Source organism: Ammodytes marinus, assembly GCF_949987685.1.
Source record: "Ammodytes marinus genome assembly, chromosome: 13".
Taxonomy (NCBI): Eukaryota; Metazoa; Chordata; class Actinopteri; order Uranoscopiformes; family Ammodytidae; genus Ammodytes; species Ammodytes marinus.
Genome location: NC_137217.1, coordinates 10,523,342 through 10,540,339, shown reverse-complemented (window position 1 = coordinate 10,540,339; position 16,998 = coordinate 10,523,342). Strand labels below are relative to the sequence as shown.

The 16,998-nt window shown below is 41.6% G+C and overlaps 1 protein-coding gene across 5 annotated transcripts in view; it reads right to left on the bottom strand.

Annotated features, from left to right (window-relative positions):
- The window catches only part of oxr1a (oxidation resistance 1a), a 76,544-nt gene that overhangs the window by 40,528 nt on the left and 19,018 nt on the right, over positions 1-16,998 (bottom strand). The window lies entirely within an intron of this gene.

Below are 16,998 nucleotides of genomic sequence, written 5' to 3'. Positions count from 1 at the left end.
CGTTTGGTGACACACCCGCCCCCTATTTTTCAAGCGCCAAGGGTAGAGGAAGGCCGTGGCAGCCATCTTGAGACTGACTGACATCCAGCTAATGGTCACCTTGTTCAACAGGAGAGGACGCACGCATTCAACAAGGGCAGTCAGCTGGACAGACCGAGGACTAATAGCTCCATTAAAGAGTCCGCTGGCGTCGTGGTAGGAACATTAAGCAGGGAACATGAGAGCAAATCTTTGAGTGCTACTGCCAAAAGGTCGACCAACGAAATAAGATGCAATGTTAAGAGCTATGGCTCCTCGGTCAATTTATTTATTGGAAATGTGTTCAAAGGTAACTATTTACAGGTGTTTGCTAATGCACGGTTTTATGGAGCGCTGAAAGCACGTCTGATTCTCAAATAAAAATGAGTTAAAGGAACTTATTTTTAAACTGGAGGAGAGTGAAAGAGAAACAATAATAAACACAGCGAATTGACTGTGTCGTCATGAAACTGGAAATAATACTCAACAGCGTAAGGTTTAATCACCCATAAAGCCATATCAAAGCAGCTATCGCTCCTTACACTGTTAGCCCTTGCTGTAAACGCTACAGTTAATTACCAGAAAATGCCCAGTAAAATACTTTTAAAACATTTTACAGTATGAAACTGTAACATGCAATGCACCATGGGAAATGTATAATAAACTACAGTTATTTACTGTATAATTTAAAAATGTGGTAGGATACTGTTTTCCTGCAATGCACCATGGGAAATTTCTAATAAACTACAGTTATTTACTGTATAATTAAAAAATGTGGTAGGATACTGTTTTCCTGTAATGCATTATGGGTACACACATACAGTACAGTAATTTACAACACTATTTACAGTAAGCAACCAATGTATGCATGTTCTAGAACTTTCTTCTACAGATGCTGCATTCATAAAAAACGGTCAATTGGAATTGTATTACTTCCCAGTAAAGCAAAAACATTATCTATTATTATATTAGCTGTAGTGTTCTTTTGTAACACACATTCAAACCAGCGTGGTGATGTTAAGAATTTAAAAAAAAGAAGAACAAGAAGGTGTTTGGCTTTAAAACAGCCTTTTGGGCTTCCTTTTGTAGCCTACATAACCCACATTGAGATCAATTTGGATAAGTGCTGATTTAAAATGAAAATTAAGTTATCAGTGGTAAAATAGGCTCTTTGGCACTGACATTGTAGCCTACTGGCGGACATTCATTACAAACCATTACAAACACTTGATGTCTCTGTAATGGAAAGAAAGTCTCACATTCCCTGTGTCCCTGAACGCAGCATAACCGTTGCGCAAAATAACTAGATGGAGAAGGAGACGAAGAACTTGATCCTCAAAAGCCTCTCAAATGTCTCCAGTGAGATGGCTGGAAGCATACAACAAAACCCACAGTAAGTTTTGAATATTTTATCGGCTGACGAGATTATTCGTATAATTAACGCTCTGTTAATTAACGCTCGGCGCAATGCGCAAATAGGGATTTCAGTGATTGTTTTCCATTGCTAAAGTCATATGTTGCGCTAGCATTAGCAAGGTAACAGTTGGTGTTAGCCAGGTTAACATTGTACTGCTGTTTAAAATGGTTTGTCGATGATACATTGTGTTAACCATTTTAACTCACATGTTAACCGCATGCAGTGTTGGAGTTGGGTGCAAACATAGTTAGTAGGCTTTTTAAACTATTATTTCACTGGGGAATTTGAATGAGAAGTAGCATAGCAGGGTTGCTCTCTTTCTATATAGCCTAGCTAACTTTAAATTTGGGAGGGAAAAAGCTAACTTGTACACTCTTATTTCACACTACATTTGTTAAGCTTGTTTGGGTGATTTATGTGACACACTATGTTGAACTTATTGATGAAGCCATTCATTTGATTTCACATTCTTTTTTTCTTCCTTTTTTTGCAGACAATGCCAACCAAACCACTGTTAATGTCAAGAAGAGACTCATTATACTTGGTAAGATAAAAATAGTTGTTGTGTTAGGTTTGTTAGTTAGGTAACCAGTATCGTATGGCATCGTGCAAAGCTATGCAACGTAGCAAAGTCACACTGTGTGTTTTTATTAAGGTTAAGCAAGTTTTTAAATTAAAATGTAATGTACCTATTTTCCATTTTTCCTCAAAAAACAAGAATATATGTGCCCTTCTCTGGGGAATAGGGACCTTTAGAAATGTGCCCCCTGCTAGTCAGCCAAGCATTGTACTTAGCTGAATAGTACTCCAAAACGCCCCATTTACATATTGTGACTTCCACATACCCTACATTAGGAAAATAATTTTAAATTATTAGATCATTTTTGAGATTATTATTTCATAGTGGGGTAAATGTGCCAGTCATCATGTACATGAGTGTGTTTTGGGGTTCTAGGAATGTTAAAATGATGGCTTTTGACGGAGGTAGGCTGTGTATACTAGAGACTACCTTTTATTGTGCTAAGCTTACTGGATGTGTGTTCCTAGATTTCTGCTGAACAGAAATATAAGGGCATCTCTCTTCTCGTCCTACTATTGAAAGGATGTCAAATAGGCGATATTTTCCAAAATATGGCATCTTCCTTAAGATTTTGTATTCCTGTACATAGTAGAGCTGGACTGGCGTTCTACCTTGGTTTACAAGTAAAGGGTACACTTTGGTTTTTACTTCAATTTTTTATGAGTTTAAGTACAACATCTCAGGCCTTTTCTATACATTCAAAGGGATTATTTCTCTCATTCTGTTACCAAATTATATTGAAAATATGCCACCCTAAAATGATCTTATGCAAAGATAGCAAATCCATGTAGCATGCTGACCACAGGTATGTACACCAGAGAGAGCGCTCCGTCTCGAGAGAAATAAGCCTTTTGTGTTAACAGAAAGTTTTTATTAATTTGTGTTTTATCTTAACTCTTAATGGGAGCAAAGACAAATACAAAGGGTTGCATTTACATTTTTTTTGAATACATTTATTATAATTTGTGTTTGTTTGTTTATTTCAGGTGAAAAGCTCCTGTCCGCTGACCAGTGGATGGTCAGCATCAAGGGAAAGGTGGCATATCAAATCAGTCAGCAACACAACTTTGCTGCTGCCTTGGCTTCCTATGTCGATTGCTTCTATCTCTACAGCAAGGGGGTCGGCCTGCACAACATAATTGATACAGAGGTGAGCACCGAAACCTTTTTATTAATACAGAAACTCCTGCCATACTATTTTGTCTAAGTGGCTCAAATGTATGAATTAGGGATGTTAAACGAGTCATTGTTTGCGTGTCGACGTGTCGGAGGCATGAATCGACAAATCGATCGATTTACTGTGCCATTTAAAAAAAATAAATAAAAAAAGGCAGTGTTCCTTTTTTTTGCGGCAGCATCACGTAGTTGTGGTGCTGATAAACTGTGCTTTCCTTTAAAAACACTGCTGCCGCCCGCTGTGTGTTCAGACTTCATCTGCATCAAAGCTTTTTGATAATAAAGAGAGGCTTTAATTTTAAAAACGCTGTCCATGCGTCGGAGGTGAATGTAACTTACTCGGCTGAAAACAGAAAGTGCAACATATAAAGCATAACCTTTTAATATTCGTCTACGACCGTGATGTTAATTTAACTTTATGCTGCATATGTTGCACTGCACTGTTGACACACACCGGACCTGCAGCGCGCTCGCGACCACACATGAACTCGCATGACGGACGTCTCCCATGTCCCCAAAACATCTAATAAAGTAAAACACCCGATTTATCGATTTCTATTTTTCGAGTCGTCTTAAGCACGTGTCGAAAATCGAGCCGAGAATCGACACATTGTTCACATCCCTAGTATGAATACATTCTTTGTGAACTTGTTTGCTTGCATTTTTCCTTTGTGGAGTACCATGATGCATGTCATGTACTGTATCAGTTCAGAAAAAAGCAAAACCATGAAGTGGGTCAAGAAAATATTTAGATAACTAATTTATTGCTTTTGTGTGTTAAAAATGATTTCTCAGGATAAACCCAGTAGAGGGAACTAAGTGCGCCGCCAAAGTCGGAACCATCAGAAAGACGGCCGCCTGGTTAACAAAAAGCTGTATTCCCAAAACCCTTGGATGACGACTTTCCTCACCAATTGACTAAGTTTCAATGGAAGACCTCAAAGTAGGTAAGTACACACACACACACTGAATGGATGTAAATTGAAAATGTGAATGTACGCCTTTTTAGTTTATTTGATTTTGTTTACTGACATTCTCTTAATTTTACTCTCCCCTCCATGTGCATCAGAAAGACACCCCACGCTGGACAAATCCTTCTTCCATCAGCTACTTCCATTCTTCTTATTGAACCCCACCAAATGCAACTATCAGGGTTCGTACAGATGCTTGTGCTTGGATTTTCTCTGCAGTGTTGTAATTTAACTATTGTTTTTATTTTTTATTCTGTAAATTTAAAAAAAATTCAGAAGTCATGCCAAGGTTAATCAGTTGAGATTTTTTTTTCCGTTTAAACTTATCGGACAATGTCACTCTGACTGTTCATTCATGTTCTCCTTTGTAAATTACACCAAATCCCGAGTTTGTGTTTGTTATTGACTTGTAGATACAAAGAAATAGCATGCTAAATTGACGCTCAACACCGTTAGCAATTAGCTGACCAGCTACTTCTCAATAATTTATTGCTCCAAATTCATGTTGTTAGCTAGTAGTTGAGGTCAAATAGTATATAAATAGTATTTATCTTAATATGAAGATGAATCTGGTAAAAAAGTATGAGGATATCTAAAAAGGAAAAAAAAAGTCCCATTCACCACGTAGTGTGATACTAGTGTAACCTGTTGTGGTCATTTTCAGGACTTTCGCCCCGGTAGAGATTTTGTCACACATCCCATGTTGTTCACTGGGGTCATATTAGTCTATAACAGTTGAGATATTCTACGCTAAATGAAGCGCATACAAATCTTACCCAGGACCTAGACTATAGATAACGTAAGCTCGGGGGTTACTTCATTGTAACGTGATGTTACACTCAGCTGGGTTAGCTCGATGCAGCTCCATTAAAAAAATGTATAACCTAATCCATTAATCACTGGTAACATTAGTTACAGAACCAAGATCCAAAATTTTAATTTTGTGAAGCTGTCAGAGTCGTTGCGGTGTGCTGCCAAAAAGTTATTTCAGTCCACAGTCCCAGCATGTTAACGCTATGTCGGCACATTTGTACTGATGCTTTATTGGACCAGAGCCCTCTAATGGCGCTTTTCCACCGCAAATGTAGCTCGACTCGACTCAACTCGACTCAGTTTAACTTGGTTTGGTAGCAGCACGGGTCGTTTTCCACCGAAAATAGTACCTCCTGAACGTGGGCGGGGTCGTCGTAAGGGGCTGAAAGCCAACTCCGGAGTCAAGTAGCAAAGCAGAAATTACGAGCAGTTGTTGCACTATTAACTGAACCAACCGCCAAAAACACGGATGAAAAATGTTTAAGAAAATACTCCCCTTGTATCTGTTTGCTAAAAGAAGTAGAAGAATATTGCTACGGGCCATTAAAAGGGAGGGTTTGTGTCCTGATGTGTGACTGCCACACAGTCAGCTGTAGGGATGCGTCACGTACATCCCTATGCACGTAAACACGGGCATGATAAAGTTGACTGTTAAGTGCTTGTTTCAGGATACGTGTTTTCAAATGCAAGCCGTGTCTCAGCCTGAATATTTTATTGAGGTAATCAGTGCAGTCCGAGGCTTGTAATGTAATCGCTCGCTATCATGTCTGTCCCAGCTGGCTGCTATAGGCTATTTATTAGCCTAGCTGCGATGTCTCCTCTCGTATGTTCAAAGTAACTTCCCCAAAACAGCCAACACAACTGTGAGCTTAGCGAATATATGGAGAGAAAAAAATCGGGTCTGTGATGCAAATCAAATGAAAGAGAGCCAAAGAAGGCTGCACGCGGCGAGACAAAATACACATAAAAGTCCCTGAGAGTTGTTGAGAATCATGGGGAATAATCAACAGAATGAAGCCGACAGACGGTAGTCTCTGGCCAATCAGCGGCCGGCCGTCTGCCGACGTCACCTTTTAGCTCGACTCAGCTCGCTTGGTCCCTAGAGCGAGGTGATACTAAAAAAGCAGCCGCTAGCAGGTACCAGGTACCATGAAATTGCGGTGGAAACGCCAAAAATGCGAGTTGAGTCGAGTCGAGTTGAGCTGATACCATGCGGTGGAAAAGCGCCATTAGTCCCGTTTACGTTCTGAAATCATGGACGTATATTGGCTTAAATACCTTTTTTATTTGACTGTAAGACCTTATTGGGAGGATCACTTTTTGGCAACACACCAAGATACACAAACTGTAATCTGGCAACCTAGCAATATTGAAAGTGTCTGGTCATACACAAGCTCAAGGATGTATTTAAATATATAATATCTAGGCATACATTTATACATATTTTTAAAATTCAGCCCGGGAAAAAAAGGAGTGCAAAGGCTGTATTTGCCCTTTGTTATTCTTTAATTTTTCTTACATGTGTGTGTGTGAGTGAAATATGTTTCTAATTAGTAACCATTTCCTACATCTAGACCTATTGATTATCGCTATGGCATTTTCGACAGAAGCACTGCAGCGCTGATATAGTGACAACATTTGTCCCTCTCATGTGATATTGCTTAAGTTTTTTTTTTCTTTTTTTTTTTTTTTTTAACCTTTATTTATACAGGTATATCCCATTGAGACCGAATACTCTTTTGCAAGGGAGACCTGAAAAGTATAGTCATGTTGTTATTAACCTGATAAATGGTCATTTTGGGCATATGAACTAAACTGATAAAGGTCTCCTTAGGGCCATACTCTCCAATTTGGTGATTGTCCATATACATTATATTATGAACACCCTCCCATTTTACAGATAAGGCAATGTTGTAACGTGACTAAATGTCGAACATTTCAAGGGGTATGAATACTCACACGTACATTTATTTTATTGGGATTTTATATGATACACCAACACAAAGTGGCGCATAATTGTGAAGTGGAATGAAAATGAAACGTGGTTTTAAAAAAAAATTATAAATAAAAAACTGAAAAACGTGGCGTGCAAAAGTATTCAGCCCCCTGAGTCAATGCTTTGTAGAACCACCTATTGCTGCAAATACAGCTGCAAATCTATTTGGGTATGTCTTTACCAGCTTTGCCCTTCTACAGACTGACATGTTTGCCCATTCTTCTTTAAAAAATAGCTTGAGCTTCAGATTTAGCATCAGATTGGATGGAGAGCGTCTGTGAACAGCAATTTTCAAGTCTTTCCAGAGATTCTCAATTGTATTGAGGTCTGGACTTTGACTGGACCATTCTAACACATACAGTATCTCACAAAAGTGAGTACACCCCTCACATTTCTTCACATTTTTCTTTATATCTTTCCATGGGACAACACTGAAGAAATGACACTTTGATACAATGTAAAGTAGTCAGTGTACAGCTTGTATAACAGTGTAAATTTACTGTCCCCTCAAAATAACTCGACACACAGCCATTAATGTCTAAACTGCTGGCAACAAAAGTGAGTACACCCCTTAGAAAAAATGTACAAATTGGGCCCAAAGTGTAAATATTTTGTGTGGCCACCATTATTTTCCAGCACTGCCTTAACCCTCTTGGGCATGTAGTTCACTAGAGCTTCACAGGTTGCAACTGGAACCCTCTTCCACCCATTTATGACAGCATCACAGAGCTGGTGGATATTAAAGACCTTGCGCTCCTCCACCTTCTGTTTGAGGATGCCCCAAAGATGCTCAATAGGGTTTAGGTCTGGAGACATGCTTGGCCAGGCCATAACCTTTACCCTCAGCTTTTTTAGCAAGCCACTGGTCGTTTTGGAGGTGTGTTTGGGGTCGTTATCATGTTGCAATACCACCCTGCGGCCCAGTTTACGAAGGTTGAGTGCACGTGGTCAGCGTCGTACACAGAGGTTGGCTTTGGAAAATAGACGTATGAGTGCTGCCAGCATTGCTGAAGGGCTTGAAGGGGTGGGGGGTCAACATGTCAGTGCTCAGACCATACGCCGCACTCTGCATCATTAGAACATCATACTGGTCTGCATGGCTGTCATCCCAGAAAGAAGCCTATTCTAAAGATGATGCAAAAGAAACCCCACAAAAAGTTTGCTGAAGACAAACAGACTACGGACATGGATTACTGCAACCATGTCCTGTGGTCTGATGAGACCAAAATACATTTATTTGGTTCAGATGGTGTTAAGAGTGTGGAGCGGCAACCAGGTGAGGAGTACAAAGACAAGTGTGTCTTGCCTAGAGTCAAGCATGGTGGTTGGAGTGTCATGGTCTGGGGCTGCATGAGTGCTGCCAGCACTGGGGATCTACAGTTCATTGAATTCTAACATGTACTGTGACATACTGAAGCAGAGCATGATCCCCTCCCTTCATAAACTGGGCCGCAGGGCAGTACTGCAACATGATAACGACCCCAAACACCCCTCCGAACGACCACTGGCTTGCTAAAGAAACTGAGGGTAAAGGTTATGGACTGGCCAAGCATGTCTCCAGTCTTAAACCCTATTGAGCATCTTTGGGGCATCCTCAAACAGAAGGTGGAGGAGCGCAAGGACTCTAATATCCACCAGCTCCTTGATGTCGTCATGAATGGGTAGAAGAGGGTTCCAGTTGCAACCTGTGAAGCTCTAGTGAACTACATGCCCAAGAGGGTTAAGGCAGTGCTAGAAAATAATGTTGGCAAAACAAAATATTGACACTTTGGGCCCAATTTGGAAATGTTTTCTTAGGGGTGTACTCACTTTTGTTGCCAACAGTTTAGACATTAATGGCTGTGTGTCGAGTTATTTTGAGGGGACAGTAAATTTACACTGTTATACAAGCTGTACACTGACTACTTGACATTGTATCAAAGTGTCATTTATTCAGTGTTGTCGCATGGAAAGATATAATGAAATATTTGAAGAAATGTTAGGGGTGTACTCACTTTTGTGAGATACTGTATGCTTTGATTTAAACCATTCCATAGTAGATCTGGCTGTATTTTTAGGCTTGCTGTCCCTCTGGAAGGTGAACCTCCACCCCAGTCTCAAGTCTTTTGCAGACTCTAACAGGTTTTCTGTCCTGTATTTGGCTCCATCCATCTTCCCATCAACTCTAACCAGCTTCCTTGTCCATGCTGAAGAACAGGACCCTCAAAGCATGATGCTGCCACCACCATGTATCACGGTGAGGATGGTGTGTATAGGGTGATGTGCAGTGTTAGTTTCCGCCACACATTGCATTTTGCATTCAGGCCAAAAACTTCAAGTTTGGTCTCATCTGAATATGCTGTGTCCCCCGCATGGCTTGTGGCAAGTGTTGGAGGAAGGTGCTCTGGTCAGATGAGACCAAAAAGGAAATGTTTGGCCTTAACGCAAAGTGCAATGTGTGGTGGAAAACTAACACTGCACATCACCCTATACACACCATCCCCACTGTGAAACAGGGTGGGGGCAGCATCATACGTTGGGGATTATTTTCTTCAGCAGGGACAGGGAAGCTGGTCAGAGTTGATGGGAAGCTGGATGGAGCCAAATACAGGGCAGAAAAACCTGTTAGAGTCTGCAAAAGACTTGAGACTGGGTGGAGGTTCACCTTCCAGAAGGTTAAATACCCTAAACATACAGCCAGATCTACTATGGAATGGTTTAAATCAAAGCATATGTGTTAGAATGGTCCAGTCAAAGTCCAGACCTCAATACAATTGAGAATATCTCGAAAGACTTGAAAATTGCTGTTGACAGATGCTCTCCATCCAATCTGATGCTGAATCTGAAGCTTGAGCTATTTTGCCAAAAAAATGGGCAAAAATATCAGTCTCTAGATGGGCAAAGCTGGCAGAGACATACCCCAATAGACTTGCAGCTGTTATTGCAGCGATAGGTGGTTCTACAACGTATTGACTCAGGGGGGCTGAATACTTATGTACGCCACGCTTTTCAGTTTTTTATTTCTAAAAAATAAATAAAACCATATTTTATTTGCATTCCACTTCACAATGATGCACTACTGTGTGTTGGTCTATCACATGAAATCCCAGTAAAATAAATGTACGTGTGTGGTTTTAATGTGATAAAATGTGAAAAATTCCAAGGGGTATGAATACTTTTGCAAGCCACTGTATATACTGTATATATTTAAAGCGTTGGCTTCCTTGAAAAAGTTGACATTTTATCTTGAAAGTGCTGGAAAAGTTATTGCATTTTACTCTTAAAAAGCTGTCCGAACCCTGAACTATTTTCCTGGTATTGGTGGTAATTTTAAATCTATCTTGTCCAATCTTCTTAAGATGTGTGAGTATTTGTATTGTGACTTGGTGAATTAATTAATAAAAGAAAATGTATTTACTGCATATCATTGTAGATGTTTTTTCTTCTTCTACAGTTTTCTACAAGCCACTGCACTACAGTTTTGCACAACAATCATTTCAGTAACCTTTTCCTATTGTTAAACAGTAAGGGCACTGTTACGACTTTGTTATATGGTAAGATACTAGCAGCACGGTTGCCTGCAAAATACTGTAAAGGTTAATTGACAGAATGTTACTGTAAAATGAATGTACACTACTGTAAATTATTTACAGTAAATAACTAGAGCTTTACAATAAGATACTGGCAGCACGGTTGCCAGCATATTACTGTAATATGTTTTTACAGTAATAAGCTGGCAGCACAGTTGCCAGCTTATTACTGTAATGTGTTTTTACAATAAGATACTGGCAGCACGGTTGCCAGCTTATTACTGTAATATGTTTCTACAGTAATAAGCTGGCAGCACGGTTGCCAGCTTATTACTGTAATATGTTTTTACAGTAATAAGCTGGCAGCACGGTTGCCAGGTTAATACTGTAATATGTTTCTACAGTAATAAGCTGGCAGCACGGTTGCCAGCTTAATACTGTAATATGTTTTACAGTATTAAGCTGGCAACCGTGCTGCCAGTTTATTACTGTAAAATAGCAAGGAAAAGTCTAACAGTGTACTTTATAATGAAGGATGGAGCCAAGCTTTTGCATGACAGTTGCCATGGTGACTTTGTCGTTACTATCCTAATGGCATGTGTGCTTTGTGCGACAAAACCGTTGCTGGTCGTTTTCAGACCTAAATTTAGACCATCTCTAAGTGACGGTGGAGAAAATCAAATTATTTGGCCCTTTTGAAAGAGGGACACGGAACAAGTTTACTGCCTCACTTTCAAGCTCTGATGGAGAACCCCCTGGTGCTGGGCTCTGACCTCCTGCTACATGGTAGCCGTTCCACTGATTTACCAAGACAACAGGGAAATAACACGCAACAACCAACAATGCAAGAAGAAATTCTCCCTGACTTTGACATGCCAAAGCTTAGGGAATGTTTGAGCCAGGACTTTATGCAAGGTTGGTCAATTGTGCTCATTAGTTCTTTTCTATTGCTTTCATCCAAGGGGGGAAATAAACAATATAATGAAAACTGTAGTGTACACCAAATTTATAGATCAAGCGACATATTAATCACTTTGTTGAGTCATTTCAAGGACCAAAACAATTATGTCCCCACTCATTTTTGGCTGGTCTGCAGCGAAACTAAATAAACATAACATTTTGTCCCTGACTTACTGAGTGGCTGACTGAGGTCAGCTACAGTACATCGGTGAGTCAAGTGTTGGGAGTCTCCCCATTGGCCATGGGTCCTTCAAAATAAATACAGGCACAAAAATGTCTCAATTACTCACTTGCAAATATAGACTATTGCCGACTATTCGTTAAATATTTGGGCCACAATTTTGCACTCTGACTGTACGCGGTCCAGACATAAACTAGGTTTCAACCGGGTCTAGTTTGAATAACAAAATCGATGCACAGTGGCATTTGACTCCCAAAAACCATCCTTGGCAGAGCAGGGACTGACTCTGGCTCTGCCATGCATGTTTACCACATAACAGCCAAGTTATTTTGTAATGTAGTTTGGCTTACTGACAAAATAAATGTTGATACTAGCTTATAAAATCTAAAAATGAGAGTCCCAGCTGACAGTATTGATCCTCATTTTCGTGGGGACCATGGGCGCAGGGAGGTTGCAGTGACGGGACATTTTATGTTTTTTAAGGAGTCTTCTTCACAACTGCACGCTCAAGCCGTGGCTTAGGGCTGATTTGACTGGAGATGTCAGCTCGCTTGTTAGCCCATGGCGAACTAAAACAAGTCACTCATCACCTCTGGCGAGCAAAAACAGAAAACATAACCTTAGACAATGTTTCTGTCTTTTCTATTATCTTGTAAGTGGAGCATTTGCGACAGTTGCTCTTGACTAAAAGCTAAGGAAAGTGAGGTGCTGACATCCTGGCCATGTATTAGTCTGCAGCTGCCCTTCTTATACCCATCCATCAGTCTCCACTTTCTCCAAATGCATTCCTCCTTATTCCCTCCCCCAATCCTTTTAACATGGCAATCCTCCCACTCCTCCATTCCCATCATTTCTCCATCATCCATTGACTTGTTCTCCCACTCTCAAGGCAGGGAGCTGTGAAAAGAGCTGGAACCGTGGGATCTCCTCTCGCACCCAGCGGTGAATAAAGCAATCAAAGTGACTGATTGTCAGGAGGGTGTAGAGTTATGATTGCTGCTAGGGATGTGTGTATCTCTGCACACACACACACACCTGGCGCTCGGCGTATGACTCATCTTATGTCCACAAGTTATCTAACGGCCTCCACACACATCCTGCGTCTACCTCTGGAGCGCGTCGCCTTACCTTACTGCTGCGTCTCTCGGACACACATGGAACGTCTCAGCAGCAGCACTGCTTCTAAAAGCCCTATCTTTCTACATAGAGTTTTCATAGATAATTCCCATTAAAAATGAAGTTCTTTCGTGTCATTTATGATGCATATGATTTATATTGAGTCAAATATTGAGTCTGGACAGTAATCCGTGCGCCCCATTGCCTTTTTCTTTTTTTTTTTCGCTTGTTGGAAGTCTTATTTTGAAAGGGACACACCAGGAAATGGTGAAACTACAGCGAAAGCTGCCGGTATGAAGTCAATATGACTCGCAGCAGAGTATTTCTCTATCAGTTAAAGCAGAGAGACCCGAGAGAGACGCGCGGCTCTCAGAAAAAAATAGGCGAGCCTCCTGAGGTAAAGGGGAGCGTTGCTGCAAACGTACCTCCGACGTGCATCAGCAGTGCGTCTGAGGTTGGATGTGTGCTCGCTCTAGGTTGATTACACAGTCAGTGACAAAAAGTCAGACGCAGACGCGAGGTAGACGCGCAGTAGAGGTAGGATGTGTGTGGAGGCCGTAATGCCCACCGTGCTAACTCTCAGCCCAACAGCAAACCATTTAACCTGTCGACTGGTGACAATGAGAAACCATGGCTGTCTTAATGAGCCTTTATCTTCCTTCAATCTGGTTGAATCGTGACACATCAGGATCATTCTTTAGACGATATACAGTACAGTGGCACTTATAAAATAATATGTAAAACTAAAGTTTAACTGTTCGAGACGTGTCGTTATTCGGCAGACTGAAACTTGCCTGTAGCATTGCATTTCAAATAGTTTCAAGTACAGAAAGCTGGCATTGAATGCTTGCTCAGATTAACATTAACAATCTTGTTTACATATTCAATTTGCTGATTTAATTCATACTCTTGCCATTTTCAGACATTTTAAATCAAGGAAAGTTCTTGTATAGCCCCAGCCTACAAACTGGAAACTGGACAGTTCTTCCCTTAATACCTGCTCTCTCCAGTCTCACTTTAGAACATGTAACGATAGCTTTGGTGTGCCAGTCTGAGAGAGAAAGAGCACTGCAATAAACTGACAAAAAGTGTGGGTATGGTAGGTTCAGGCCAAACAACTCAAAACATCAGTTAAGAATAATTCCAGTTTATCAGAATTTATATGTTATCTTTGGAGTTTCAGACAGTGTTGCTATCAGTAATGATAACACTGAACTGAAAGTTAATTGCAGAGATCTCACAATGTGGAAAATGAACACAAAGAAGTCCAAGGACGATTTTCTGATTCAACCTAATGAGGGATTATTATTATTTGGGTGTGCTTTCCGTTTTGCCACAAAATAATATGCCAAAAACCTCTGACAACCCGTCCGGTCATCTGACTGCTCTTGTTACTTGCCCCATGTGACTTCTTTTTTTGTCATAAGATCAACAACACAATATTTGTGAGAGAGCAGTGTTTTTATAGCCTGGTGAGACCAGTCTAATTTGGCAAGCTTCACATTCGTTTCTCACCAGCCAATCAGTCTGGCCTTTCTCCAATCTCCTTGGGGAGGAGCCCGGTCAAAAAATTAGAGGGCCAATCAAAACCCGCGTTTGACTGGAGGATATATTGACAACTACCTGAACCAATCAGGGATGCCTTCCACTAACAGAGAAACAAATTTGAAGCGTGCGAGATCAGGCTGATGTTTTAATAAAATATGGAAATATGGCAAAAGCTATGAAAATGACAATATGACATGTGTGGCTCTCCCATTCATGCCTGGAAGCCAACACCTCACTAGAATAGATGTGCATTTTTCTGTCAGTATTTGATAGTACGAAACTATCACCGTAATTCTAATAAGCAAACATATTCCATTAAACCTTAACACATAAATAGTGGACCTATTGTCCATTGTGTGTTAAACTTGGTGAGTCTGGAGCTACATTTGGGTAGCCTGCATTCTCTCTGTTCATTTAGTTTGACTTTGACTGGCCGTCCTTTCAGCCCCCACCACCACCACCACCACGGATGGCTCACCTCTGTGCTGCTCTTTGCTTCTCTCTGTCTACGTCTTTCTGACTCCTCATCTATCTCTGTTGTTCCCACACACTTCAAACACTTTTTTAATTGGATGCAGGTCAGCCAATAGCTGGACTTGGACTGAATGGACTTGCGTTATCAGTGTCCAGGCAGATGGGCTCTGCTCAGGTTGTTTCTCAATACGAAAGAAAAAGGGATGGAGAAAGAAGCCTGTGTGTGAGGTAGAGGGAGGGAGATTGTATTGATAATGGCGGCATAAAGAGGAAAGACTGATTTTTTTTTCCTGTGGGCGCCGGGCGACAGATTATAAACATATCTGCCGGCGAGCGAAATAAGGAAACATCGCCGCTCCCCCTAGGGCAGGAGATGAGTTTAAGATAAAGACGCTTCTCAATCACAGGGACCATGCGTCTGTCACAGTGAACGGGGAGGCTTGGTTGTACCGCCTTAAACACTCTTGCTACGTGTCGCTGCAGCATGTCAGGGCTACAGGACACAATCACACTGGCAGTACTCAATTCATCCATCACACAATCAAGTGGGGGTGTGTTTGTGTATGTGTGTGTACTTCTACAGGAATCTTTTGGAGGATCAATTTAAGCTTTTAACTATCAGAGTGAGGACATTTTTTGAAAGTGAGGACATTTTGCCTGGTCCTCACTTCTTCAAAGGCCTGTTTGAGGGTTAAGACTTGGTTTTAAGGTTGCGGTTAGGGGCTAGGGAATGCTTTATGTCAATGAGTGTCCCCACAAAGATAGAAGTACAAGGATGTGTGTGTGAGTGTGTGTATGTGTGTGGAGTAATGAATAAGAAAGGCTAAGACGGAGTGACGGCTGACAAGAGCCGGGTTGGTACGCTGCATGATTGAGATAGGAATCTTTTCTCCCTGACTTAACACTCAAATTCTCCCTCATTTTCCTTACGCCAGGTATTTGTGTCTTTCTTGCTGGCTGATATAAAGCCCTCCTGCTTTGCTTTGGTTCTGACAACTATACTATTGTAGCCTTTTAGTTTGTTCAAGCCTTGGTCGAGACAAACAGGGGTCTTGTCAACAATCAGCAAGTCTTGAATGACTGACAGCTGGGGGAAGCAGTAGATGTGTGGGTGGTGTCGGTGTTGCTGAGGCGTTGGAGGCTGGGAAAGTGAGCAGATCAAAGTGACCCCCCCCCCCCAAGCTCTGGGAGCAACAGCTCGATAAACCTGATGGTGGTAAAATCGCCAAGAAAGAGAAGGGGGAGGCAAAGAGAGTTTGGGAGAAGGGACTGGCATGTCAGTGAGAGACAACAAGGGCTGCTCTCCCTCTCTTCATCTCTTCCTTTATTTTCAGTAGACAGGCAGACAGCCGGAGCAGAGCCATGGCAATTCCCACTCCTCACTGTTGCCACGGAGAGAGTGAGAGCGAGAGAGAGAGAGAGAGAGAGAGAGGCGAGGAAAAGCATTCTGACTGCAGCTGGATTTGAGGGTCATTTGAAGAACACAACCAGGCATTGCAAAGAGGGGCTCCATTTTCAGCACACTCACACACACACCAGGGAACCAGAGCCCTCTTCCTTTCTTTCTCTCTCTTTCTCTCTCAATCGCCTCACTCCTCCTCCCTCCCCTTCTCCATCACAACAAGCTAAATCAATAGAAATGACAACGCAGTTGGAAGGTCATTCGCGAGCAGGGCAAACTCTGTGTGGCGGAATGCTCTCTCCGATACGTGGCACACACAGAGTACGAATGGAAAAACAAATAACACATTGTGCCAGCGCTCCTGCCTGTCAAGTCCTGCTCTGAACCAGCTGGAGGAAACGTACTGGAGCTGCTACGTGATTCCTCTCTCCTTCCTATATACATCAACACGCACAAAGGGTGCTGCTGTGCGTTGTGCTGCTTTAACGGAGGACACATTGCTTCCATATGCTTCTATCAGCTCTCCCTTGTGGTCACACACTATGTAAACACTGAGAATTCGCTACACGTGTTACACTGGCAAAATCCACAAAATGCTTCTCCCCCTCGCTAATGAGCTAGCCAAGCATGGTCCGACATGGGTGCCTTCACAACACACAAACACAACAACTACGACTAGAATATTAAACTGGAGCTAGTCAGAGCCACAGAAAGCACCAGCAGCAGACGCACACACACACACACACATACACAGAAGCAGCAGCAGTAGCAGCAGCAGCAGCAGCACGGGAGCAGAAGAGCGTCAAAATACATGCAATGACATTAACACGGAACGGA